The 26407-nt window shown below is 43.7% G+C and overlaps 1 long non-coding RNA gene across 1 annotated transcript in view; it reads right to left on the reverse strand.

The window, feature by feature from the left end:
* LOC144807933 (uncharacterized) overlaps nt 1-26407 on the reverse strand; it is a 579343-nt gene that overhangs the window by 130389 nt on the left and 422547 nt on the right. Inside the window, exon 2 of the long non-coding RNA XR_013606528.1 lies at nt 23881-23991. This is a non-coding gene — a long non-coding RNA (uncharacterized LOC144807933). The remainder of the gene's footprint in view (nt 1-23880; nt 23992-26407) is intronic.

Below are 26407 nucleotides of genomic sequence, written 5' to 3' on the forward strand. Positions count from 1 at the left end.
AAGAATCTTAGTCATGTATAGATTTACATATAAAAAATGTATTCAAAGAAAACAACAACAAATAAGACCGAAGGGAGTCTGATGCAGCAGTCAGGATGGGCGCACAGCCACATGGCGATGAGTTGAGCTGCACAGTTAGTGGCACCTGGAGCACTCAGCGTGTGTGCACTCTGCGATGATACGTGGTCCCGACGGGCCGCACTGGGTTCACTGTCTTGCCTTGATAAAGGCATGTGGAGATGACTTATGGTGCAGTGAGTTAGTAGCACCAGAAGCACACAGCGTGTGTGCATCCTGCGATGATGCGTGTTCCCGGCGGTCAGCACTGGGAGCAACGTGTCTTGCGAACTGGACTGCATCATCTGCAATCGCCACTGTATCTGAATTGTGAGCCCTGCTGCCCGCAGTGTAGATTGAAGGCAGTAGTTAGCATAGACATCGAGAAATGCTTTTTGTCACTTCTTATTGACAAAATCTGAGTACATAGAGTACAATTCTCTGTGCAATTAATAAATCAAGGCTGAATTCAAATTGTGAACTCTGCTGTCCGCAGTGTAGATTGAAGGCAGTAGTCGGTACAGACATAAGTCTGCTGTGCTGTGCTGCTGGGTTCGCAGGGGGCTAGTGTGGAGGAGGCCCGCGGTCATGGCGGCAGCCACGTGCCAGGTTGAGTGCTGCTGTTCTGCAGACTTGTTGGTTTTCCCAGAAGTGAACCACGCCCAGGGCCTGGCGTATTAATTCATACTCCTATGCTAAAGTGGCATACGTTGGACCAGCCCACTCCGCTTCCGCTTCTAGGGGGAGGACAACACAGCTACATGACCGAGATCTTCCCCACTGCCTGAGTAACATGGTTGCATCCACTGTGCACTACAGTACAAGTATCAATAGTATATCTCCACATGGAGAGATTTGTGGTTTGCATAGTGAGGTCTGTGCGGCACATCAGCGTTACACTTGGCATTGTGTGGAGTATTATTGATGGGTGACTTGCCTTCTTCATATATAGTGGATTGCCACATCTCCCAACATTGAGCTAATGTGCGGCTAAGAGTCCATGGTATTTTGGGAAGGTCCGTTGTCCTGTTTTGCGCTGCGTCGGTGGTAGTAGCGGGGGTAGTTCCGGGGGGGAGGTTCTGGTGGTGGTGGTGCTGGGTGTTGTGGCCTTGTTGGGTGTCTGAGCTGCATGATCAGTAGCTCTATCACGTGTTGGTCTTTAGATGTGACTGTGAGTTGGGTCTAATTCACGCAGTAGTTGACCTCCTAACACCAGTTAAAGGTTGATGTTAATTTGTTACTGGTAAGTCGGCTTATCGTCTGCTTTTTGGATCGCATTGCAGATTTGACTGGTTGTTGAAAATATGCGGAAGTTGTGTTTTTGTGTTTTTTTTGCACAGGAATGCCTACTTTTCACATCATTAGCGTTAGTTGTAGCTCTCGTTTGTGGCAATTTTGGTGGCGGAAGGTATCGATGGAAGAGTGGTGAGATTGGCAGTGTTCACAAGGTTGAGAATGGGATGATAATTAAAAAACACAGAAAGAAAGATATGTTTATTGAACATAATAAATATAAATTAGCATTTAAAAAACCTTGGAAATTCACAGAAAAATCATAGGTTTCAGGGATGTTATAGTTAGTTGGACATTTCACTCCCACAAAACGATAGAAATTCCGCTGTTATAGTTAGTTGAGCTAACTATAAATCGCGCCCCCGCAATGCACTGCTGATGACGTCACATATTGCATCATTCATGACATGGTCAGTGACATCACTGATGACATCACTGATGACATCTCAAATGACATCACTGATTACATCATCCACGTGACAATCTGATGCACCTCATCAGACCTTAATACAATACTTGATACACCCACTCTAGAATACAGACTATATTTTTCGAAACCATGAACACACCAATACCAGTTAGTACATATCCACTGACTAATTCCTAGGTCTACACACACACATCAATTCATTCACCCAAACAGTTACTCATGCATACAGTCAGCCATCAATGTAGCATCATCTATACAGACACTCAGACACCGCCTCTCATTCATAGAGTTATTCACACACCTAGTCAGTAATGGAAATAATGAACCACACTTTTATTTACTCACCTGTACAGTTATACACACACCACCTCACTTATTTCAACAAATACTAACACATACATTCACTCTAATACAATAACTAATACAAGCATACATTGATCCATACAGGCAGTCTCACAATCACTCACTCTCACATACAGTCATTTATACGGTCCAACACTCACATATACTGCCTTTCACATATGCAGTTACTCACACATGTACCACTGAGGCATCCATTCACTCACCAAGTCACCCATACACAAACTCACCCTGACATACAGCCCTTTACAGATACAGACTTGAACACATAAGCAGTGTATTATCCACTCAGATATTTATGCAGAGTCACACCCCCCACCCACCCACACAGACACTGAGGCACCCCTACAGATACTCAGCCAAGGAATCAATAGCCTATACAGATCCTCATTTAGCTGCTAACCAAACCATTCTACTGCTTACACACCATCTGACAACCTAAACTGTGTGAATGTCTGTATCAGTCACTAACACATGCATTAAGTAAGATACAATTAATCACTCACTTATACAGTTAGTCACACACCTACTTAATCATGCATCCTGACTTTTATACATCCATTCTTTCTTTAATACACCTTGGCACACATATATATATATATATATATATATATAATATAATATTACCTACTGGCGGTCGCCAGTAGGTATATATAGTTAGGATTTTTTCTCTATGGGTTTTTTGAAAATTCTATGTCTAATAACTTTGGCGTTTGTGGACGGAATTGGCTGAAATTTTCAGGAAAATGGCACATTTTGTTTCTGAGCAGCCCCTGAAAATTGGGGGGGGTTTCGTCCAGGGGGGGTCGAGAAAAAAGGGGGGTCCCAAAACATGTTTTTAACATTGAGTTTTCCATAGGGCGGTTGGCCTCACTTTTAGCCCGAACGGCTGAATGGATTTGCACGAAACTTGGCAAAATTGTAGGGACTGGTAGCCCGATGTGCCTTTTGTAGGTCTCAATATATGTGCTCCAGTGGATTTTGAGAAATTAACGTTTAAAAAAAGATATATATCTGTAACAGCGGACTGGGCAGCGGCCCAGGACGCGTACTTTTCGCGCAACGGAGCTTTGTGAAGCGAAGCTGATTGGTTCTCCGGCGTCTGTCAACATTCCAAACAGTCCGTAGCGGCCGCCATCTTGTCTCTCGGTAGGATCGAGAGACAAGAGGAGGTCAAAACAAAGGGGGAAATAACTATAAGGGGGCATAGTAGATCCTCGCTGACCCCCTAGGTTTGATGTGGAGGTTTTAAAAGGGCCCCGCGGGGCAAAAAAAAATAATAATAATAATAATCGAACGGCTGAATGGATTTGCACGAAACTTGGCAAAATTGTAGGGACTGGTAGCCCGATGTGCCTTTGCTAGGTCTCAATATATGTGCTTCAGTGGATTTTGAGAAATTAACGTTCAAAAAAAGATTTATATCTGTAACAGCGCACCGCTTCGCGTACTTTTCGCGTTACGGAGCTTTGCGAAGCGAAGCTGATTGGCTCTCCGGTGTCTGTAAACATTCCAAACAGTACGTAGCGGCCGCCATCTTGTCTCTCGGTAGGATCGAGAGACAAGAGGAGGCCAAAGCGAAGGGGCAAATGACCATAAGGGGGCATAGTAGATCCTCGCTGACCCCCTAGGTTTGATGTGGAGGTTTTAAAAGGGCCCCGCGGGGCAAAAAAAAAAATAATAATAATAATCGAACGGCTGATGACCATAAGGGGGCATAGTAGATCCTCGCTGACCCCCTAGGTTTGATGTGGAGGTTTTAAAAGGGCCCCGCGGGGCAAAAAAAAATAATAATAATAATAATCGAACGGCTGAATGGATTTGCACGAAACTTGGTAAAATATTAGGGACTGGTAGCCCGATGTGCCTTTGCTATGTCTCAATATATGTGCTTCAGTGCATTTTGAGAAATTAACGTTCAAAAACAAGATATATATCTGTAACAGCGCTCCGCTTCGCGGAGATAAAATTATATGTGTATTACCTAGCTGTTGCTAACACCAGTTAGCGACGGCTAGTAGGAGATAGCGACCATCTTGGGTCCCACTTTGCATGTGAGTGATATTTATCACTAATGACATGCAAAGTGGGCATGCCAAGATGTTAGCGACTGGAAACAGTCGCTAACATCGCTATCTCCTATTATCAACTTTTGGAAATATTCGAGATAAGCGCGAATATCTCCAAAAAGTAACAGCTGCCCTGAGCAGTTCTTAGCCATGTTATCCAATGGGAGGTGGATAACATGGCTAAGAGCATTAGCTCGGTAATGCATGAATATCGCGGAGTTTTCAGCGACATTAATGCATTGCGCTCGTTTTTTATCGTATTTGCGATAAACCTTGATAATAGCAAGGTTTATCTGCGATAATTTCTGACGGTAAAAAAATCTTTGCAATGCATCGTTAGGGATAAATATCGCTTAACTTTGGTAATATGCCCCAACGTCTGTTAACGTTCGATTCGAAGGAAATCAGGAATTGTTGAAAAACATTGTGTGCGCCATCTTGTCTTTTTTCAAATGCCACACTTTTGTCGTGCACGGCAGCCATTTTAGATGCCTTGACCAGATCCACTCTGTGAACGCTGTCGATCCTTACCATGGCTCCCCACCCTCGCAAGCATCTCCCCCAGGCAGTGGTCACCCCCGCTCTCTGTTTTATGCATGGGTAATAAACCTCCCCCCATCTGCGCTGTTCTTCCCTGAGAATCACACCCTGTGCCCGCCCGACACCTCCCTTTCGCCCTATTCACTACCGCACCCTCTGACACTCCTTTTCCTCTGTGTCCGATTGTCCAGGCCGGTCCTAGGCTATCAGCTAGCCCTGCAGATGTAGTTTATGGCCACAGCTGTAAAGAATCACCCGTCTTCAAAGGAGTTATAGTAGATCAAGGCCCACACTCGATGAGATCCGTCACAGCAGAAGCGTTGCTATTATCTGAAAACCATCCTGTATTGTGATTGGGGAGGGGACCGAGCGTGAAGCGGAAGATTCCAGGGATGACTCTTTGTACATCAAAGTTTTTACAATTATGTGTCACATTAAAAATATATAGCACTCCGACAAAGTAGTAAGATTATAAAACTTTAATAATTTATAAATATATACAAGAAAACAAAAATAGTAATAACATATAAACATTTTTAGAGAAAAACAACGAAGTAGCGGTCGGCTGTGCGAATAGTCCCAACGCAGCACAACGTCCAGATTTCCGGCGTGGGGCGTCGCGGGGGGTGGGTGATCAGTAGCAAACTGTTGTGCGAATAGTTCCAAGGCAGCAGAACGCGCCGAAATCTAGATGACACAAAAGTGATGTCTAGTAAGTTGCCACCCAGCAAATAACGGCGTGGGGCGTCGCGGGGGGTGGGTCATCAGTAGCAAACTGTTGTGCGAATAGTTCCAAGGCAGCAGAACGATGGCACCAAGGTGATGTCCAGTAAGTTGCCGCACTGGTTTTGGTATCCTACAATGCTGCTCCGAATAACGGCGTGGGGCGCCCCGGGGGAGGCGGCGTGAACGGGCCTCTCCAGGTGGAGTGTCATCTGTTGTAGTGGGGCGCCCCTTTACCGTTTCAGTTGCCATTCCGTCCGCTTTTGGTCCACTGTGTCAAAATCCGCCATTCAGCTGAGTTGCGCCCACTCTTGCGGTGCAGCGATAGGCGGCTGCCACAGGACTCTCAAAATGGCGGCAGGCTGTTTCCTTTTTGGGCCTGGTCCACTGAAATGGCCCTGGGACACCTTGGAAATCGGACGCTTGTCTGCTAGGTCTTGGACCCCATTCTCGAAAGCGTCCCCTCCGCCTTGAGAATTCATCAAAAGTTTTGGGGGCCCCGACTCCTGCAGGCTTCTGGTGGGGAGCGGCTGCCATGATTGCTCGCGGAATGACCACGACGGAGCTACGAGATGGTGGTGCTCTCATGGTGACGCCAGCTTCAGTCTGAAACATCCAGAAACAAGGTGGGGCTTTCATCGTTTGGGGGGAAAAAAAAGTTTTCATCCAATGAAAAGTGTTGTTTTTAGGTCATATGATCAAGCCTTCCATCATTAGGAAACCAAAAGTAAAATGAACCAATGAAAAGTTTTATAAAGAAGTCACATGACCTGTTATGCGGCATAGGGTATAAAATGTGGAGAAAATACGTTGGCACGTGAGGCGGTGTCAGTAGCGGACCGATGTGCGAATAGGCCGAAGGCAACACAACGCGCCAAGATCCGGATGGCATCGAGGTGGTGTCATAGTTGAGAGTTCTGAGCAGCGGTTGTAACACTGTCTGAAGCTTATTTGCAGCTGCTGCAGCTTCACTACGCGCGAAGATCCGGATGGCACCGAGGTGGTGTGTAGGAAGTTGCCGCACTGGTGTGGCCATCCTACAATGCTGAAAGTCGGCGTGGGGCGCCCCGTTGGCCTGTGAGTTTGCGTCAGTAGCGGACCGATGTGCGAATAGGCCGAAGGCAGCACAACGCGCCAAGATCCGGATGGCACCGAGGTGGTGTCTAGTAAGTTGTCGCACTTCTGTGGCCATCCTACAATGTTGAAAGTCGGCGTGGGGCGCCCCGTTGGCCTGTGAGATGGTGTCAGTAGCGGACTGATGTGTGAATGGGGCTAAAGGCAGCGCAACAATATTTTCTACTATATTTCCGGTGTAGAAGAGACCACAAGGCGCTGAGATGCCAAGATCCGGATGGCACCGAGGTGGTGTCTTGCAAGTTGTGGTACTGGTGTGGCCATCCTACAATGCTGAAAGTCGGCGTGGGGCGCCCCGTTGGCCTGTGAGATGGCGTCAGTAGCGGACCGATGTGCGAATAGGCCGAAGGCAGCACAACAATATTTTCTGACTGACACCACAAGGCGCTGAGATGCCAAGATCCGGATGGCACCGAGGTGATGTCTAAGTTGCGGACTGGTGTGCGAATGGGGCCAAAGGCAGCGTAACAATATTTTTTGTATGGAAGATACCACTAGGCGTTGAGATGCCAAGATTCGGATGGCACTGAGGTGATGTCTAGCAAGTTGGTGTGGTCATCCTACAATGCTGAAACTCGGCGTGGGTCTCCCCATTAGCCTGTGAGATGGCGTCAGTAGCGGACCGATGTGCGAATAGGCCGAAGGCAGCACAACGCGCCAAGATCCGGATGTCACCGTGGTGGTTTCATAGTTGAGAGGCACTTCATCTGCAGTGGGGCGCCGAGATCCGGATGGCACCGAGGTGATGTCTAGCAAGTTGCTGTACTTGTGTGGTCATCCTACAATGCTGAAACTCGGCGTGGGTCGCCCCATTAGCCTGTGAGATAGCAGTTCTTTGGATTTGCGAATAGGCCGAAGGCAGCACAACAATATTTTCTGACTGACACCACAAGGCGCTGAGATGCCAAGATCCGGATGGCACCGAGGTGATGTCTAAGTTGCGGACTGGTGTGCGAATGGGGCCAAAGGCAGCGTAACAATATTTTTTGTATGGAAGATACCACTAGGCGTTGAGATGCCAAGATTCGGATGGCACTGAGGTGATGTCTAGCAAGTTGGTGTGGTCATCCTACAATGCTGAAACTCGGCGTGGGTCACCCCATTAGCCTGTGAGATGGCGTCAGTAGCGGACCGATGTGCGAATAGGCCGAAGGCAGCACAACGCGCCAAGATCCGGATGTCACCGTGGTGGTTTCATAGTTGAGAGGCACTTCATCTGCAGTGGGGCGCCGAGATCCGGATGGCACCGAGGTGATGTCTAGCAAGTTGCTGTACTTGTGTGGTCATCCTACAATGCTGAAACTCGGCGTGGGTCGCCCCATTAGCCTGTGAGATAGCAGTTCTTTGGATTTGCGAATAGGCCGAAGGCAGCACAACAATATTTTCTGACTGACACCACAAGGCGCTGAGATGCCAAGATCCGGATGGCACCGAGGTGATGTCTAAGTTGCGGACTGGTGTGCGAATGGGGCCAAAGGCAGCGTAACAATATTTTTTGTATGGAAGATACCACTAGGCGTTGAGATGCCAAGATTCGGATGGTACTGAGGTGATGTCTAGCAAGTTGCTGTGGTCATCCTACAATGCTGAAACTCGGCGTGGGTCACCCCATTAGCCTGTGAGATGGCGTCAGTAGCGGACCGATGTGCGAATAGGCCGAAGGCAGCACAACGCGCCAAGATCCGGATGTCACCGTGGTGGTTTCATAGTTGAGAGGCACTTCATCTGCAGTGGGGCGCCGAGATCCGGATGGCACCGAGGTGATGTCTAGCAAGTTGCTGTACTTGTGTGGTCATCCTACAATGCTGAAACTCGGCGTGGGTCGCCCCATTAGCCTGTGAGATAGCAGTTCTTTGGATTTGGGCCTGGCTCGTCTGCTGTAGTGGGGCGCCCCTTTACCGTTTCAGTTGCCATTCAGCTGAGTTTCGGCTGCTCTTGATGCTACAGCGACAGGCGGCTGCAACAGGACTCTCAAAATGGCGGCCTGTTCTTTGGATTTGGGCCTGGTCCACTAAAATGGCCCTGGGACACCTTAGAACTCGGACGTTCGATTTTTTTTTCCTTTCCTGTACATGCAAAAAAAGGTAAATGCCCGGTACGTTACACGCTTCATCTGCCACGATGAACTCTCTAGAGGAACCGAAAAAAAATATAGTTGTGGTAACTATACCATGCATCGTCATATGGAGAGGTGGCAACAATTAATTATAGTGCTGCATAAAAGAGAGATTTGGAGGAGAACCCCTGACCTGCTAGTACATTCATCAAAGAAGTGGCACTGAGAGCTTCAGAGGCAAGGGAAACGGTCCCAAATATTTAGAAGAACTTTGGAAAGATTAAAATGACATGTTTAGATTGTGGCAAATTTATTTCATGTGGACATCTGAGTGTTACTCTAATAAATACAGCATATGAACATCATCATAGTCGATGGTTGGTAGAGACATTTTGACTATATCCTGGACCTGCCCGTCCTCGCCCAAAATGGCGCCAGAATAAATGGGACTCGTAACTCCTTGTTGTGTACTGGTTGCAGAACCTTGAAATCACGAGATACGTATGCAGTTTTGAAGCACATGGCGGGCGGGGACGAGAATTGATTGAATATTTCGACATCCCTATTGATATTAAGTTCTGATGTGTTATTGATTACTGTACTGTTGAAAGTTCGAATTAACGTCACCCATGGTACTTGCCCGCAAATGTATATCTAGATAATTTTATTGTAACTGGCCCTGTCGTATTTTAATTATAAAATGTACGTCCACCGATTCCGTAACTGTTAGACACCTTAGTTCTTGCAACCTAATGGCCCGCCCGTTACGTTCCTCTACAGTGTAAATGTCTATTCATCATATACGATTACAGTTTGCTCCGTGGCCGGCCCACGTGGTTATAGGCTCGTATTTGTATAATGAAATTTTCACAATAAAGGTTTTTAAAAGAAAACATGGTAGTAGTATATACATTGGTAAAGTTTTTAATAATAGTCACTGTTTTAGAATCATTAAAAGGCAAGTGAAATAAAGCAGACCAATTACATGAAGGGTAAAAGGTATAATACGAAGGAACGCAGTAAAGATAAATGGTCAAGGGCTGTTGTGTTTTCTATTCCTGCAATATAAAGTGATCGATAAGAATCTCATATTCAGGCGTATCGGCGACTAAGACAGCAGGTCGACCCTCTTTTGCTCAACGGCTCCGTCATGGGACGAAGAAACGCTCTTTTTCTCGAAAAAAGAATATATTTTACTTGCAGGACAGTTGTAAAATTTCCGGGAAAGTACATTAGCCTGGAACATTATAACATATATTTAAGAAAAAATAATGTTCGGAAGTAATGAAAAGCGTAATTTTTAGGTCATATGATCAAGCCTTTCATCATTACAATAAGAAAAGTAAAATGAACCAATGAAAAGTTTTATTAACAAGTCACATGACTTGTTATGCTTACGTTACGCGCTGCGCGCCCCGGATGACTTCCGGATGCGCTAACGCGGCGCGTCATATGACGCATTACGCGACAACGCAGGTTCAGAATATAGTCAAAATGTCTCCACCAACCAGCGGTCGGAACACAACCCCTTTCAGCAGGCTAAATAGTTCTGTTAAATGACAACAGAAGGGACAGGCAACAAGAACCATCAGTCAAAGAGGGGAGGGCTAGTTCTTCTCTACCGGGTTACATTGGGGCGCTACCGGAACTGATCGAATTGGTAGTCTACAGTGTTTCTGGATGTTTCAGACTGAAGCTGGGGTTAGCATGAGAGCAGCACCATTTCGTAGCTCCGTCGTGGTCATTCCGCAACCAATCATGGCAGCCGTTCTTTATCGTTATTTTGGGCGGGGTGGGTGGCGGAGCCGAGCTGTTTTGCAGCCATCATTGTGTGGAGTTCAGTTCATCTCACTAGTTTTGTATTTGTCATGAGGGGTTGTTCCTAATGTTTCTATTTTTGCGAGGTCAAAAAGAGATCCCATTAGTGGCCTACTGATTTTGCTCGATTCTTTTTCTTTTTTTTTACACGATTTTTCGTTATCTGCAAAGACTAAACAGAGTATTGCGACTCTGTGTTTGTTTGTAAATAGAGAATGAACCAAAGAGAACTAATTCTAAAACAGTAAATACTTGGATAACAATGAATCAAATGGAGAGAGAAGCAGGCACGACGGATTACAATGGGGGCAAAGACCTGCGTTAACTACCTTTCACTATCTGCAAAGAGAGAGTACTCCTAATAGAAATGAGGGGGGGGGGCACCATTCAAAGCAGATCAGTGTGCATAAACACGAAAATGTTTTCACTTACCACGTACTTGACATTCGACAGCTTATGATATTTGCTATTAAAAAACCATTGAAATTCACTGAAAAAACCATAGGTTATAGACCATATATAGTTAGGAATTAGCATTTACAAAACCTTGAAAATTCACTGAAAAAACCATAGGTTATAGACCATATATAGTTAGGAATTAGCATTTAAAAAACCTTATTTTACTCACACAAAACCATTGAAATTCCATATATAGTTAGTTGCACTAACTATATATCGCGCACCTGCAATCCACTGCTGATGATGTCACATATTACATCATTCATGACATGGTCAGTGACATCACTGATGACATCACTGATGACATCTCAAATGACATCACTGATGACATCACTGATGACAACATCCAGTGACTGTATGTTTCTGTAAAGTTAAAATATGTCTTACATATTGAAGAATGAGTGGATGTATAAGTGTTTGGATGAAGGATTTAGTAGGTGCGTGACTGACTGTATGAGTGAGTGATTAAATGTGTCTCACTGAATGCATGGGTTAGTGACTAAACTGTCTTAATTTGTGCATCATTATGTCTGTTGTGATGTAAACTGCTGCATGTGTTGATCATTAGCTATACGAGAGGCTATATGTGTTATTGATTGGTTGCCCAAGTATTTGTATGGGAGATTGAGTTTGTGTGGGGGTGGCTGGGAGGTGTGTGACTCTGTGCATAGATGTGTGAGCAGTTGATTCACTAGGTGTATGAGTTCAAGAGTGCATGTGGAAACAGCTACATGGGCAGTTGACTGTGTGCATGAGTGTATTGATGAGTGAATGGATATCTCAATGCTACATGTCATAGTAAGTACATATGTAAAACACAGTACATGTGAGAGTTGGCATATATAAATAACTGTGCATGAGAGCCACTGAATGTGTGAGTGGTTGTATGGATCATTGTGAACTTGTATCAGGGATTGTATAAGAGAGTAAATATGTGTTAGTATATGTTTGAATAAGTAAGGTGTGTATAACTGTATAGTTGAAGAAATGGAGGTGAGATTGTTTCTTTGCATGACTGACTAGGTGTGTGAGTAACTCCATGGATGAGTGACAGTGTGTGAGTGTCTGTATACACTGAGTGCATCTAAGGTTATATTAGAGTCTGAAGAGGTTTATCGTATTAGCACAAGAATGATGTCAAATGAGATGTCATCAGTGATGTCATCAGTGATGTCATTTGAGATGTCATCAGTGATGTCATCAGTGATGTCACTGACCATGTCATGAATGATGTAATATGTGACATCATCAGCAGTGGATTGCAGGTGCGCGATATATAGTTAGTGCAACTAACTATATATGGAATTTCAATGGTTTTGTGTGAGTAAAATAAGGTTTTTTAAATGCTAATTCCTAACTATATATGGTCTATAACCTATGGTTTTTTCAGTGAATATATATATATATGTGTGTGTGTGTATGTGTATGTATATATATATGTATATATATATATATATATATATATATATATATATATATATATATATATATTCACTGAAAAAACCATAGGTTATAGACCATATATAGTTAGGAATTAGCATTTAAAAAACCTTATTTTACTCACACAAAACCATTGAAATTCCATATATAGTTAGTTGCACTAACTATATATCGCGCACCTGCAATCCACTGCTGATGATGTCACATATTACATCATTCATGACATGGTCAGTGACATCACTGATGACATCACTGATGACATCTCAAATGACATCACTGATGACATCACTGATGACAACATCCAGTGACTGTATGTTTCTGTAAAGTTAAAATATATCTTACATATTGAAGAATGAGTGGATGTATAAGTGTCTGGATGAAGGATTTAGTAGGTGCGTGACTGACTGTATGAGTGAGTGATTAAATGTGTCTCACTGAATGCATGGGTTAGTGACTAAACTGTCTTAATTTGTGCATCATTATGTCTGTTGTTCTGTAAACTGCTGCATGTGTTGATCATTAGCTATACGAGAGGCTATATGTGTTATTAATTGCTTGCCCAAGTATTTCTATGGGAGATTGAGTTTGTGTGGGGGTGGCTGAAAGGTGTGTGACTCTATGCATAGATGTGTGAACAGTTTATTCACTAGGTGTATGAGTTCAAGAGTGCATGTGGAAACAGCTACATGGGCAGTTGACTGTGTGCATGAGTGTATTGATGAGTAAATGGATATCTCAATGCTACATGTCATAGTAAGTACATATGTAAAACACAGTACATGTGAGAGTTGGCATATATAAATAACTGTGCATGAGAGCCACCGAATGAGTGAGTGGTTGTATCGATCATTGTGAACTTGTATCAGGGATTGTATAAGAGAGTAAATATGTGTTAGTATATGTTTCAATAAGTAAGGTGTGTTTAACTGTATAGTTGAAGAAATGGAGATGAGATTGTTTCTTTGCATGACTGACTGGGTGTGTGAGTAACTCCATGGATGAGTGGAAGTGTGTGAGTGTCTGTATACACTGAGTGTATCTAAGATTATATTAGAGTCTGAAGAGGTTTATCGTATTAGCACAAGAATGATGTCAAATGAGATGTCATTAGTGATGTCATCAGTGATGTCATTTGAGATGTCATCAGTGATGTCATCAGTGATGTCACTGACCATGTCATGAATGATGTAATATGTGACATCATCAGCAGTGGATTGCAGGTGCGCGATATATAGTTAGTGCAACTAACTATATATGGAATTTCAATGGTTTTGTGTGAGTAAAATAAGGTTTTTTAAATGCTAATTCCTAACTATATATGGTCTATAATCTATGGTTTTTTCAGTGAATTTTCAAGGTTTTGTAAATGCTAATTCCTAACTATATATGGTCTATAACCTATGGTTTTTTCAGTGAATTTCAATGGTTTTTTAATAGCAAATATCATAAGCTGTCGAATGTCAAGTACGTGGTAAGTGAAAACATTTTCGTGTTTATGCACACTGATCTGCTTTGAATGGTGCCCCCCCCCCCCTCATTTCTATTAGGAGTACTCTCTCTTTGCAGATAGTGAAAGGTAGTTAACGCAGGTCTTTGCCCCCATTGTAATCCGTCGTGCCTGCTTCTCTCTCCATTTGATTCATTGTTATCCAAGTATTTACTGTTTTAGAATTAGTTCTCTTTGGTTCATTCTCTATTTACAAACAAACACAGAGTCGCAATACTCTGTTTAGTCTTTGCAGATAACGAAAAATCGTGTAAAAAAAAAGAAAAGGAATCGAGCAAAATCAGTAGGCCACTAATGGGATCTCTTTTTGACCTCGCTAAAATAGAAACATTAGGAACAACCCCTCATGACAAATACAAAACTAGTGAGATGAACTGAACTCCACACAATGATGGCTGCAAAACAGCTCGGCTCCGCCACCCACCCCGCCCAAAATAACGATAAAGAACGGCTGCCATGATTGGTTGCGGAATGACCACGACGGAGCTACGAAATGGTGCTGCTCTCATGCTAACCCCAGCTTCAGTCTGAAACATCCAGAAACACTGTAGACTACCAATTCGATCAGTTCCGGTAGCGCCCCAATGTAACCCGGTAGAGAAGAACTAGCCCTCCCCTCTTTGACTGATGGTTCTTGTTGCCTGTCCCTTCTGTTGTCATTTAACAGAACTATTTAGCCTGCTGAAAGGGGTTGTGTTCCGACCGCTGGTTGGTGGAGACATTTTGACTATATTCTGTACCTGCGTTGTCGCGTAATGCGTCATATGACGCGCCGCGTTAGCGCATCCGGAAGTCATCCGGGGCGCGCAGCGCGTAACGTAAGCATAACAAGTCATGTGACTTGTTAATAAAACTTTTCATTGGTTCATTTTACTTTTCTTATTGTAATGATGAAAGGCTTGGTCATATGACCTAAAAATTACGCTTTTCATTACTTCCGAACATTATTTTTTCTTAAATATATGTTATAATGTTCCAGGCTAATGTACTTTCCCGGAAATTTTACAACTGTCCTGCAAGTAAAATATATTCTTTTTTCGAGAAAAAGAGCGTTTCTTCGTCCCATGACGGAGCCGTTGAGCAAAAGAGGGTCGACCTGCTGTCTTAGTCGCCGATACGCCTGAATATGAGATTCTTATCGATCACTTTATGTTGCAGGAATAGAAAACACAACAGCCCTTGACCATTTATCTTTACTGCGTTCCTTCGTATTATACCTTTTACCCTTCATGTAATTGGTCTGCTTTATTTCACTTGCCTTTTAATGATTCTAAAACAGTGACTATTATTAAAAACTTTACCAATGTATATACTACTACCATGTTTTCTTTTAAAAACCTTTATTGTGAAAATTTCATTATACAAATACGAGCCTATAACCACGTGGGCCGGCCACGGAGCAAACTGTAATCGTATATGATGAATAGACATTTACACTGTAGAGGAACGTAACGGGCGGGCCATTAGGTTGCAAGAACTAAGGTGTCTAACAGTTACGGAATCGGTGGACGTACATTTTATAATTAAAATACGACAGGGCCAGTTACAATAAAATTATCTAGATATACATTTGCGGGCAAGTACCATGGGTGACGTTAATTCGAACTTTCAACAGTACAGTAATCAATAACACATCAGAACTTAATATCAATAGGGATGTCGAAATATTCAATCAATTCTCGTCCCCGCCCGCCATGTGCTTCAAAACTGCATACGTATCTCGTGATTTCAAGGTTCTGCAACCAGTACACAACAAGGAGTTACGAGTCCCATTTATTCTGGCGCCATTTTGGGCGAGGACGGGCAGGTCCAGGATATAGTCAAAATGTCTCTACCAACCATCGACTATGATGATGTTCATATGCTGTATTTATTAGAGTAACACTCATCTGTCCACATGAAATTAATTTGCCACAATCTAAACATGTCATTTTAATCTTTCCAAAGTTCTTCTAAATATTTGGGACCGTTTCCCTTGCCTCTGAAGCTCTCAGTGCCACTTCTTTGATGAATGTACTAGCAGGTCAGGGGTTCTCCTCCAAATCTCTCTTTTATGCAGCACTATAATTAATTGGTGCCACCTCTCCATATGACGATGCATGGTATAGTTACCACAACTATATTTTTTTTCGGTTCCTCTGGAGAGTTCATCGTGGCAGATGAAGCGTGTAACGTACCGGGCATTTACCTTTTTTTGCATGTACAGGAAAGGAAAAAAAAATCGAGCGTCCGAGTTCTAAGGTGTCCCAGGGCCATTTTGGTGGACCAGGCCCAAATCCAAAGAACAGCTATCTCACAGGCTAATGGGGCGACCCACGCCGAGTTTCAGCATTGTAGGATGACCACACAAGTACAGCAACTTGCTAGACATCACCTTGGTGCCATCCGGATCTCGGCGCCCCACTGCAGATGAAGTGCCTCTCAACTATGAAACCACCACGGTGACATCCGGATCTTGGCGCGTTGTGCTGCCTTCGGCCTATTCGCACATCGGTCCGCTACTGACGCCATCTCACAGGCTAATGGGGCGACCCACGCCGAGTTTCAGCATTGTAGGATGACCACACCAGTACAGCAACTTGCTAGACATCACCTCGGTGCCATCCGGATCTCGGCGCCCCACTGCAGATGAAGTGCCTCTCAACTATGAAACCACCACGGTGACATCCGGATCTTGGCGCGTTGTGCTGCCTTCGGCCTATTCGCACATCGGTCCGCTACTGACGCCATCTCACAGGCTAATGGGGCGACCCACGCCGAGTTTCAGCATTGTAGGATGACCACACCAACTTGCTAGACATCACCTCAGTGCCATCCGAATCTTGGCATCTCAACGCCTAGTGGTATCTTCCATACAAAAAATATTGTTACGCTGCCTTTGGCCCCATTCGCACATCAGTCCGCAACTTAGACATCACCTCGGTGCCATCCGGATCTTGGCATCTCAGCGCCTTGTGGTGTCAGTCAGAAAATATTGTTGTGCTGCCTTCGGCCTATTCGCACATCGGTCCGCTACTGACGCCATCTCACAGGCCAACGGGGCGCCCCACGCCGACTTTCAGCATTGTAGGATGGCCACACCAGTGCGGCAACTTGCTACACACCACCTCGGTGCCATCCGGATCTTGGCATCTCAGCGCCTTGTGGTGTCTTCTACTCCGGAAATATAGTAGAAAATATTGTTGCGCTGCCTTTGGCCCCATTCACACATCAGTCCGCTACTGACACCATCTCACAGGCCAACGGGGCGCCCCACGCCGACTTTCAACATTGTAGGATGGCCACAGAAGTGCGACAACTTACTAGACACCACCTCGGTGCCATCCGGATCTTGGCGCGTTGTGCTGCCTTCGGCCTATTCGCACATCGGTCCGCTACTGACGCAAACTCACAGGCCAACGGGGCGCCCCACGCCGACTTTCAGCATTGTAGGATGGCCACACCAGTGCGGCAACTTCCTACACACCACCTCGGTGCCATCCGGATCTTGGCGCGTAGTGAAGCTGCAGCAGCTGCAAATAAGCTTCAGACAGTGTTACAACCGCTGCTCAGAACTCTCAACTATGACACCACCTCGGTGCCATCCGGATCTTAGCGCGTTGTATTGCCTTCGGCCTATTCGCACATCGGTCCGCTACTGACGCCGCCTCACGTGCCAACGTATTTTCTCCGCATTTTATACCCTATGCCGCATAACAGGTCATGTGACTTGTTTATAAAACTTTTCATTGGTTCATTTTACTTTTGGTTTCCTAATGATGGAAGGCTTGATCATATGACCTAAAAACAACACTTTTCATTGGATGAAAACTTTTTTTTTCCCCCAAACGATGAAAGCCCCACCTTGTTTCTGGATGTTTCAGACTAAACTGGCGTCACCATGAGAGCACCACCATCTCGTAGCTCCGTCGTGGTCATTCCGCGAGCAATCATGGCAGCCGCTCCCCACCAGAAGCCTGCAGGACTCGGGCCCCCAAAACTTTTGATGAATTCTCAAGGCGGAGGGGACGCTTTCGAGAATGGGGTCCAAGACCTAGCAGACAAGCGTCCGATTTCCAAGGTGTCCCAGGGCGATTTCAGTGGACCAGGCCCAAAAAGGAAACAGCCTGCCGCCATTTTGAGAGTCCTGTGACAGCCGCCTATCGCTGCACCGCAAGAGTGGGCGCAACTCAGCTGAATGGCGGATTTTGACACAGTGGACCAAAAGCGGACGGAATGGCAACTGAAACGGTAAAGGGGCGCCCCACTAAAACAGATGAGACTCCACCTGGAGAGGCCCGTTCACGCCGCCTCCCCCGGGGCGCTCCACGCCGTTATTCGGAGCAGCATTGTAGGATACCAAAACCAGTGCGGCAACTTACTGGACATCACCTTGGTGCCATCGTTCTGCTGCCTTGGAACTATTCGCACAACAGTTTGCTACTGATGACCCACCCCCCGCGACGCCCCACGCCGTTATTTGCTGGGTGGCAACTTACTAGACATCACTTTCGTGTCATCTAGATTTCGGCGCGTTCTGCTGCCTTGGAACTATTCGCACAACAGTTTGCTACTGATGACCCACCCCCCGCGACGCCCCACGCCGGAAATCTGGACGTTGTGCTGCGTTGGGACTATTCGCACAGCCGACCGCTACTTCGTTGTTTTTCTCTAAAAATGTTTATATGTTATTACTATTTTTGTTTTCTTGTATATATTTATAAATTATTAAAGTTTTATAATCTTACTACTTTGTCGGAGTGCTATATATTTTTAATGTGACACATAATTGTAAAAACTTTGATGTACAAAGAGTCATCCCTGGAATCTTCCGCTTCACGCTCGGTCCCCTCCCCAATCACAATACAGGATGGTTTTCAGATAATAGCAACGCTTCTGCTGTGACGGATCTCATCGAGTGTGGGCCTTGATCTACTATAACTCCTTTGAAGACGGGTGATTCTTTACAGCTGTGGCCATAAACTACATCTGCAGGGCTAGCTGATAGCCTAGGACCGGCCTGGACAATCGGACACAGAGGAAAAGGAGTGTCAGAGGGTGCGGTAGTGAATAGGGCGAAAGGGAGGTGTCGGGCGGGCACAGGGTGTGATTCTCAGGGAAGAACAGCGCAGATGGGGGGAGGTTTATTACCCATGCATAAAACAGAGAGCGGGGGTGACCACTGCCTGGGGGAGATGCTTGCGAGGGTGGGGAGCCATGCTAAGGATCGACAGCGTGCACAGAGTGGATCTGGTCAAGGCATCTAAAATGGCTGCCGTGCACGACAAAAGTGTGGCATTTGAAAAAAGACAAGATGGCGCACACAATGTTTTTCAACAATTCCTGATTTCCTTCGAATCGAACGTTAACAGACGTTGGGGCATATTACCTAAGTTAAGCGATATTTATCCCTAACGATGCATTGCAAAGATTTTTTTACCGTCAGAAATTATCGCAGATAAACCTTGCTATTATCAAGGTTTATCGCAAATACGATAAAAAACGAGCGCAATGCATTAATATCGCTGAAAACTCCGCGATATTCATGCATTACCGAGCTAATGCTCTTAGCCATGTTATCCACCTCCCATTGGATAACATGGCTAAGAACTGCTCAGGACAGCTGTTACTTTTTGGAGATATTCGCGCTTATCTCGAATATTTCCAAAAGTTGATAATAGGAGATAGCGATGTTAGCGACTGTTTCCAGTCGCTAACATCTTGGCATGCCCACTTTGCATGTCATTAGTGATAAATATCACTCACATGCAAAGTGGGACCCAAGATGGTCGCTATCTCCTACTAGCCGTCGCTAACTGGTGTTAGCAACAGCTAGGTAATACAGATATAATTTTATCTCCGCGAAGCGGAGCGCTGTTACAGATATATATCTTGTTTTTGAACGTTAATTTCTCAAAATGCACTGAAGCACATATATTGAGACATAGCAAAGGCACATCGGGCTACCAGTCCCTAATATTTTACCAAGTTTCGTGCAAATCCATTCAGCCGTTCGATTATTATTATTATTTTTTTTTTTTGCCCCGCGGGGCCCTTTTAAAACCTCCACATCAAACCTAGGGGGTCAGCGAGGATCTACTATGCCCCCTTATGGTCATCAGCCGTTCGATTATTATTATTATTTTTTTTTTTTGCCCCGCGGGGCCCTTTTAAAACCTCCACATCAAACCTAGGGGGTCAGCGAGGATCTACTATGCCCCCTTATGGTCATTTGCCCCTTCGCTTTGGCCTCCTCTTGTCTCTCGATCCTACCGAGAGACAAGATGGCGGCCGCTACGTACTGTTTGGAATGTTTACAGACACCGGAGAGCCAATCAGCTTCGCTTCGCAAAGCTCCGTAACGCGAAAAGTACGCGAAGCGGTGCGCTGTTACAGATATATATCTTTTTTTGAACGTTAATTTCTCAAAATCCACTGAAGCACATATATTGAGACCTAGCAAAGGCACATCGGGCTACCAGTCCCTACAATTTTGCCAAGTTTCGTGCAAATCCATTCAGCCGTTCGATTATTATTGTTATTATTTTTTTTTGCCCCGCGGGGCCCTTTTAAAACCTCCACATCAAACCTAGGGGGTCAGCGAGGATCTACTATGCCCCCTTATAGTTATTTCCCCCTTTGTTTTGACCTCCTCTTGTCTCTCGATCCTACCGAGAGACAAGATGGCGGCCGCTACGGACTGTTTGGAATGTTGACAGACGCCGGAGAACCAATCAGCTTCGCTTCACAAAGCTCCGTTGCGCGAAAAGTCCGCGAACCAGAGCGCTGCCTGGTCCGCGCTTACAGATATATATCTTTTTTTAAACGTTAATTTCTCAAAATCCACTGGAGCACATATATTGAGACCTACAAAAGGCACATCGGGCTACCAGTCCCTACAATTTTGCCAAGTTTCGTGCAAATCCATTCAGCCGTTCGGGCTAAAAGTGAGGCCAACCGCCCTATGGAAAACTCAATGTTAAAAACACGTTTTGGGACCCCCCTTTTTTCTCGGCCCCCACTGGACGAACCCCCCCCAAATTTTCAAGGGCTGCTCAGAAACAAAATGTGCCATTTTCCTGAAAATTTCAGCCAATTCCGTCCACAAACGCCAAAGTTATTAGACATAGAATTTTCAAAAAACCCATAGAGAAAAAATCCTAACTATATATACCTACTGGCGACCGCCAGTAGGTAATATATATATATAATGATATATATATATATATAAATGTCATATTTACATTTTATGGAAACACATAGTCATTGGATGATGTCATCAGTGATGTCATTTCAGATGTCATCAGTGATGTCACTGACCATGTCATGAATTATGTAATATGTGACGTCATCAGCAGTGCACTGCGGGGGCGCAAGTTATAGTTAGCTCAACTAATTAAAACAGCGGAATTTATAATGTTTTTTATGAGTGAAATGTCCAACTAACTATAAGGTCCCCGAAACCTATGTTTTTTTCTGTGAATTTCTAAGGTTTTTTAAATGCTAATTCCTTACTATAACGTCTGTAAAACCTGTTTTTTTCATTGAATATATATATATATTTGTAATTTTTTATGTATTTTAAACATTATAAAATAAATTAAAGTTAATCGTTTATCAATTGTTTTAGAATAAATATATATATATATATATATTAATTATTGTTTGTGTGTTTACTTTTTTAATTACGTTTATTTGCTATATTTTGTTAAAATGTATAATAAATGTAATTTATGTTGTTAAAAATAATTTTATTTTATTAAATATATGTCATACTTATTATTTTATTTTTTATATATAAAAATCGATATCTTGTACAACTATATTTTTTACATCAATATTTTTTTTCTCTATTTTTTGTGTTTAAATATAGGGAGTTGTTATTTTTGTAGACTATATTTTTCATTGATATTTTTGACATCAATATTTTTTACATTGATGTTGTGTCATTGAACCCTAATAATTAAGGACAGAGAAAGACCCTAAAATCCCCAAAGGGGTTGTCCCCGAATATGTTGAGTGTGATGATATTACCAAATGGTTCACAGCCTTTGATAGGGCTTGTAAAAAGAGAAACCTCAACCAAAAGTATTAGGGCTCTCTACTCTGGAACCAGTTCTTAGGAAAGTGCAGCAATAGAGTCTTAACAAGGCAGATGCAGAGAGTTCTATGACCGCATAAAGGTTGGTTAAGTTACTGTGCTTCCAAAAATTGCATCAGTGCTTGGTGGGCCTAGGTCCAGTCTCTCCCCAAGAATTGGAAAAGAAGGACAACCATTGGGTCAAGACTAGGGTGTCCAAAAAGTCACATGGGGGGGGTGACCAAAAGAAAGGGAAAAAAAGTGGGCAATTTAAAGATAACAAAAAGGTTCTTATAGAGGCTCCTATTCGGAAAGGTGGGCCCAGAGACACTTCAAAGTCCAGTGGAGGGTACCAGGGTAAATAATGGGATCCCAAGAAGGCTTGGTGCTATCATTGTAAGGCCAATGGGCACTGAGCTGGATGCCCTTGCTGTACAAAAGGGCTCCCCCTAGTGCACCTGCAGTTCCTACTGCAGAGGTAAGTCCCCTGATGGGATCTTTGGTGTAGCAAGTCAGCGAGCACACTGAAACTACTTTAGTCTAAGCGGGTGCGCTGGATGTAGCTACCCTGGCTGTTTGGCCCAGTTACCTGGATAAATACAGACAATATGCACATATCAATTGGATTACAGTGGGAGCACTAAGGGATGCAGGTGCAAGTGCAAGTGTCACTATGGTTACTGAAAAACTGATATCCCCATAGCAGTACTTGACTGGAGAAACCTATCCAGTCATCAATGATGATAACCAAACTAAGGACAAAGCAAAGCACAATGTGAAAAATATGATGGAATAATGACCCAATCCTCCAAGAGAAAAAGCAAGTTTGGGAAGCTAAGTTGAAGTCAGCCACTAGCTCAGGCCCCCTCACCTTAGGCAGAATAACTGTCAGCCCCAGGAACGTGGGCCTTACCAGCAAAGATCCTATGCCCAGGGTGACCCTCTAAGGAAGATCTGTGCCAGGGACAGAAAACGTGTCACACTCTTGAGAGCAGAAATCTGCTGACCAGGAAAAGGGAGATGTTAGTGGCTCCCACAGAACCTATTGGGAGGAGGGACTTGTGTATACTGGGACCTGAGACCCCACCTGGTGCCACTATGAGAGTGGTAGTGTCTCATCAATATAGAGGGTTCTTATGGTTCTTACTCTCTCTAGCTCATGATGTCCCATTAGCCGGGCATCATGGCCAGACCAAATCGTGGAATGGGTTAAGCACCTACTTCTACTGGCTAGGTATTTCCCAGAAGGTGAGGTAGTTTTGTAAATCCTATTTTACCTGTCAAACCAGTGGAAAGACAGGCAACCACTCAAAGGTTCCCTTAATTTTACTTCCAGTGGATAGGGTTCCCTTTGAAAGAGTAGGGGTAGTTCCGACCACCCCTATTTTTTAGACTAATGCCCAACATTCTACCCACACTTCCCCCACATTCTAGCTCATTCCAAGAATACAACAGTATACTTTCCTGCCATGCTGCACTGTCATGGAAACTTCTGGTATACTGTTTAATTGAATGATGACACAAAATTGGGAGGTCCACCATGATCATGGCCAATATCTTGTTTTCACTGTTTGAGCATGAGCAAGAAAAAGAAAGACCTCTCAAAAAACATGTGTGGTGAATAAAAGCTTACTTGGGCCTCCAATCTTCTCAGTAGAGTACCAAAAATGTTTTTTCCAAGTCTGACAGTACCATAAGATATATAAAGAGAGAGGAAAAGCTTACTAACAAAGCAGAACTTATACAGAGGGAAGGAAGTCAGCTACAGAAATATGAACTATAGAAAAAAAAGTCAATGCAGGAATAACAAGAATTTAACAAGCATTAGATAGAGGAGTTGAAAATAAAGGAGAAAGAATAAAAAAATAAACATGGCAAAATTATTTTAATAGTGGGAGACACAAAAGTCTGAGAAATAATCATATCAGGACTTACTGGGGCCAGCAGAACCAGAGGCCATGGCACTGGTGGTAGTGGCTCCATCTGCCGCTGCACTGATGGTGGCAGTCCCTTCACCTGCCTAAGATGCCCTCTTGCCCCTGGGTGCTGATGTAAGAAATAAAGAAGATAAAAAAATGAATTTGTGGCACAGTTAATCTCCCCAAAAATATTTTGACAGGCAAACGCAGTAGCATTATACTTTCTAAATCAGATCACCTATAGTACTAGTATTGAGTTGACCTATTTCTAATTACCTATACCTAAGCCCTATTCCTAATTTCCTGAACCTAAACTACATTTAGAACTACTAATGTATTGTAACAAATAATGTTGGCTTCTCAACCCCCTTTGATGGGCAAACTCAGTCTCCCTTTTCAATGCATAGATGCACATTACACATCACTCGGACATTGGGTCTGTTTGAGCTACATAAAGAAAAGCACAGAGAACGATTACCCTCTGATGTTACTACGACTATCTTAGTGACAAGAAAGAGGAGTCGGCATGACTTCTAAAATAATCAGCCCAAGCGACCGCCGACAAGTACGATTAGGTAGCATTGAGCACCCGGCCAGCTCAGGCTGCATCTCATAATATTCATAATGTAACCTTAACTTACCACTGAGTGTGAGTAGAAGTCCATAAAAATAAAAAAAATCCAAAACAAAAAATACATATCTACTCACTGAGCCCGCCAACCACCCAGCTTATCAAGCAGGTCCTCTTCCCTGTCCAGTGGGTCAGCCCAGTGGTGCATCAGCTGCTGTGTCGGACACTGAACCCCAGTACTCTGGCACACACACAGGCGCATTCTCCCCCACAGCAGCCAATGCTACATCACGGCATACCCTCTCCCAAGAATGCCCCCTGCTGCCAGCATGAGATGAGGTGGCGCTGAAAATATAAAAATAAGTGCGCACACCTGCCTCTCAGAAGAAATGGGGCTTAGCTGCACCTCTTGGTGGCACCGGTGACAGTAAGGTGTTGAGCTTGTTGCAGCTGCAGTGGTGCCACCGCATGCTGCCTATTCCTCCTCCGACATGGCGCTGGGGTGGAAAAAAGTAAGGAAAAGAAGCTGTAAGGAAGAACTAAAAGAAGTAAAGGGAAAACAAAAAAGTACAATAAGTCATGGAAAAATAAAAATAAAAGACAAAAACATAAAATACACACATACAAAGATACACACTGGTATAAAAAAGGTAAATGAGGGGTGGATGAGTGGGTTAGTGGGTTAGTGGGAGGATTGTTTTAGATTTAAGTGGATAGAAGAATTTGGCCCAGTACCATGTACATAACAGGAAGCAGGTAAAACAAAATGACTGCACCCCTGTGGACTGCGTCGTGCCCTTTGCACTGATCTTTCAGCGTTGTACAAGCTTCTTGTCTGAAAAAGAAGTGCATGAGCATTCCTCTGCCCATTCTTTGAGTTCCGTGGAATCTAGCTGGGTTGTCTTTTTTTAACTCTGCAGAATTCCGCAGAGCAAAACGCTGCGACTTCCACCCAGGCCTATTAAGTGGTGTAAAAGTTATAAGTGTTAAAATAGTTAGTTATATCTTGTGCCCCGATATACAGTGGTAACTTTGCGGTATACCGCAGTACAGGCCAAGGTGAAGACAGTTTGTGATTGGCTAATGGCTGTCTTTAGAAAACGGAAAAGGCTTCCATGTAGTATTCATCACACTTTTACTGCATTCTGGGTTAGGGCCATACAAATAGATAAGTAGTAGATTTTATTGTTGTGCCATGCTTATTACCACGTTGTGAAAGTGGTAATATGTAGAGAAATGTGTTTATTTTTTTCTGTACTTTTACAGCATTTACAGAGAATCAAACCATTTAAAAAAATGTGTGCTGCAATTTATAGGCATTACCGTAGTACTACGCAGACATTTTTGTAAAGAATTAAATATGTAAAAACTGAAAGTACACTGTAGTATTCTAGTTTTGTAGAATATAGTATATTACAGAACTCTATACAATTTCTAACTTCTAACTAACTTTCACTACCTGTTACCACTTTAATGAAATGGTAATAAATAGTGAAAATATATAAAACCTAATACTTGCCTATATTTAAGGCCCTAACCTAGAACACAGGGAAAAAGTCCTTAAAACATCATGGCTGCCTTTAAAGTTTGTTAAGGCAGTCATTAGCAAGTATACCACGGTAGTTTGGTAAAATAATGATAAATACCACAACATTTTATTACAAGACCGGAGGCTCGTGTTATGCGTAACTTTTCTTGCTTTAATAACATAGCAGCCAAGAAATATAAGAACTTCATTACTCAGAAACCCTGGGAAAAGAACTAACATATTGCATCACAATAGGGCAATCAATAATATGTTGAGCAGCACAATAATGATCTTGACTGAGAGCAACAAGCCCTTTTTTCTTGCTGCTTGCAGTCAAGATAAGTATTTTGCTCCCTATTTTCATTCATTCTTTATGTATTGCAATGTTTGTTCATGGTACCTGTTAAGCTTGCTGTGTTGTTCAGCGCATGTTTAGGCAGTTTT

The sequence above is a fragment of the Lissotriton helveticus genome, chromosome 1_2, assembly GCF_964261635.1.
Source record: "Lissotriton helveticus chromosome 1_2, aLisHel1.1, whole genome shotgun sequence".
In the NCBI taxonomy this organism is placed as follows: Eukaryota; Metazoa; Chordata; class Amphibia; order Caudata; family Salamandridae; genus Lissotriton; species Lissotriton helveticus.